The following is a 3,343-nucleotide window of genomic DNA, read 5'->3' as shown; positions in this document are numbered from 1 at the left end:
ATTTTGAACATTTCTTCATGTGTGTGTTCACCATCTGAATGTCTTTAGTGAAGTGTCTTGTTCATATCCTGTGCCCACTGTGACATTGGAGTGTTTACCTTTTTTTTGTGGTGCTCGAGCATTCTATGACTTTTAGATATGAGTCCTTTATGAGATATGTCATCGTAGCTGTTGTTGTGAACCGTCGAGTCAGAATGACTTATAGCTGACCCTCCAGAAAGTTTTCAGAGACAGTTAATCACTGAAAGAGATTGCCCATCCTTCCCCCCGCGGAGCAGCTGGTGGCCTCGAAATGGCCCACATCTGCAACTGCAGCGCAGCTTCTTGCCACTAGGCCACCGGAGCTCCTCATAACCAAATATTATTTTCCCCAGTCTGTTGAGTTTCCTTTTTTCCCTAGTGGGAGAAGTTTTTTGATATGCATAGAGATTTGACTCTTAGAAGGTCCCACTCACCGATTTTGTTCTCTCCTGGTTGTAGTTTTTTCAGGATGCTTGGAAGATTGTTTATATAGGGAATTAGGGCTTCCAGAGTTCTGTTTTAGCCCTTGGTTTTACCCCTATCCTAGGTCCTTGATCCACTTTGAGTTGGTTTTTGTGTATGGTGTGAGTTGTAGGTGTGTAAGTCTTCTTTGAGTTTTGTACAGATTTCCAATTTTGCCGACACCATTTATTAAAAAGAGGCTTTTGAATCCCCACTTAACTGATTTTTTTTTCTCCTTGTCAAAAATCAGTTGATGGTGAGCAGATGAGCTTATTTCTGAGATCTCAATTCTATTCCATTGATTTATGTGTCTGTCACAGTAACCAGTACCACGTTGTTTTGACCACCATGGCTTTGTAGTAGGATTTGAGATCAGAATGTGAGATGCCTCCCACCTTATTTCTGTTTTTCATGAGTTCTTTACTTATTCGCGGTCTCTTTCCATTCCAGATGAAATTGGAAATTGCCTTTTCCATCTCATTAAAGAATAGAATTGGTATTTGTATTGAGATTGCATTGAACTTGCATATTCCCTTTGGTAGAATTGTCATTTTTCACAATATTGAGTCTTCCTCTCCATGAGCAAATGTAATTGGTAAACACAAGAAGGAAGTTGGAATGTACTGTTACTTTGTGGGGTTTGCAATCAATAGCACCAAACAAATGTATATGACTTGGTTTGTGTTGTTGTGCACCGTTGAGTGAGAACCTACCCATAGCTGACCCTCTAGTGGGTTTTCAGAAGCAGTTAATCCCATGGGAGAAGATTGCTCATCCTTGTCCCAAAGAGCAGCTGGTGGCCTTGAACCATGTGCCTTTGGGATTGCAGTGCAGATTCTTGCCACTAGGCCACTAGAAATCCCTATATAAATTGGTAGATGAAAAAAATGCCTGAGCCATCAAAAATCAGGAAAACAAAAAGTTATTGTCGACACTATTTAAGGTGCCGATGACCATGCTCATTTCACTGCAAAAATGTGTTTCTTTTTATCATGCAAGTAGTCCACAGACTGCATTTGTTAGATGTTAAAACTGTGATGTGAACAGAAAGTGCAGAATGTCACAGTTCTTTAATCTAGGAAATCCCAGCATTGCAAATTAGTACAATGTACATGCTCAGCCTTCATAACTGTTCACTTAGACAAAGACTCATTTGGCATCCTGGTTTTTTTACAGTAAAATGTCAAAATCAAATGACACACCAGTTTCAACCACTAGTGTTGAGAGAGGTATCTTAATAGATTCCAAGTGCTTTGTCTAAAATCCTTCCCAATTGTTACTGGTTAACACTCTCTCAATATGTTTCAGAGTTTTGGTGGGGTTTTTTTTCCCTTTTTGAATCCTTTAATCAACTGTTCCAGACTTCTTGAATTAAGTAGTCTTATCAGTTAGTAAAATTAGCACCATGGATAATTTGATGCAATATTAAGTCTCCACTTAAAATCAGAAGGTATGATCTTATATCTTTTAAAAGTGACTGCATCTCTAGAGCGAATGGTTTCCATTACATCACTGGCATTGTTTGAAAGGGTGAGGAGCAGTCCCATGTCTGGCTGTGAGACACTGTGACTCAGTGCGATCCAAGATCCACTCCCAGAGAGGAGAGACATCGAACGGTGAGAGACGGGAATTTAGGTTAATGTATGGAAAGGACATAAGAACTCTGCGTGGAGGAAGATGAGACAGTCTTAGAGAAACATCTGTCTTCATTAAATCTACTATTGAAACACGTCATCATTTTCTACCTCTGCTCTGTGTTCCACTGAAGAAGTGACTGGCAAGAAGGACCCTTTGTCCAGTATCAGAATAATAATCTGAAGCAACCTAAAGCAAATTTAGAAACAAATCCACAGAAATATCCCCTACTATTACTACTTTTTTTTCTACTTAGAAAACAATTCTGAAGAAAGAAAAAAAAATAAAAAAACAATTTTGCTTCCCCAAATCAGGGTTTTGAGTTGGGGTATTCTCTTTTTCAGCATGATTGGTTTTGTTTTTTTAAATGCAAACATATACCATCAAGAAGACTGCCCCTCCTTCTCCAGCGGAGCATCTGGTGGACTCAAAGCCACTTGCCTTAGAGATTGCAGCTCAGCTTCTTGCCACTAGGCCACCAGAGGCAGTGTGACTTTTTTGCTGACTATGTTAGCAGCGTTCTGTACTTGAGTCAGGCAGGCTTGGATAAATCGGTGCTAGATAGTGGACAAAGAGCTTTAGAGTGAGCATTCAACATCTCAGATGCTCAGCCATCTCATCTCAGTTATTTAGTGCTGCTAGAAAAGAAATACCACAAATGAGTGGCTTTAACAACACAGGTATATTTTCTCACACTTTAAGAGGCTACATGAATTCAGGGTACTGACTCCAGACTTCAGTTCCAGGGAAAAATCCTTATCTCACTTGAGCTTCTGCTCCCGGGGAATCTTCACATGCTTTGGCATCTCTCTTCCTCATCTCAGCTTTTTTCACTTGCTTGCTTGATCTTTGTATCTTGAAAGAGATCAGTTGATTTAAGATTAATTCAGTAAATCTTGTTTCATTAACATAATAAAGAAAAACATTTCCAAATAGGACTATCTCAACAGATAAAGAGACTAGGATTCATATTTTCAAACAGCTCAACTCATTGACACGGAGTCAGAACCCACTCATAGCAGACCCTCCCTCTGTGCATTGTGAGGAAGGTGATTACCCGTCTTTCTTTCTCAGAGTCACTGGTGAAGTCGTACAGTGACACAGGCACCTTTAGATTAACAGTGCAATGCTTACAGACTAGGCCACCAGAGCTCATATCTAGGGGGCAACAATTAAATCCATGATGTCTAACCACAACATATAAAAATAACATAACATTACCATG

This window comes from Elephantulus edwardii, unplaced genomic scaffold (assembly GCF_000299155.1).
Source record: "Elephantulus edwardii isolate Elephantulus edwardi_28Jun2011 unplaced genomic scaffold, EleEdw1.0 scaffold00004, whole genome shotgun sequence".
Classification (NCBI taxonomy): domain Eukaryota; kingdom Metazoa; phylum Chordata; class Mammalia; order Macroscelidea; family Macroscelididae; genus Elephantulus; species Elephantulus edwardii.
Note: the sequence above shows the minus strand (reverse complement) of the source record.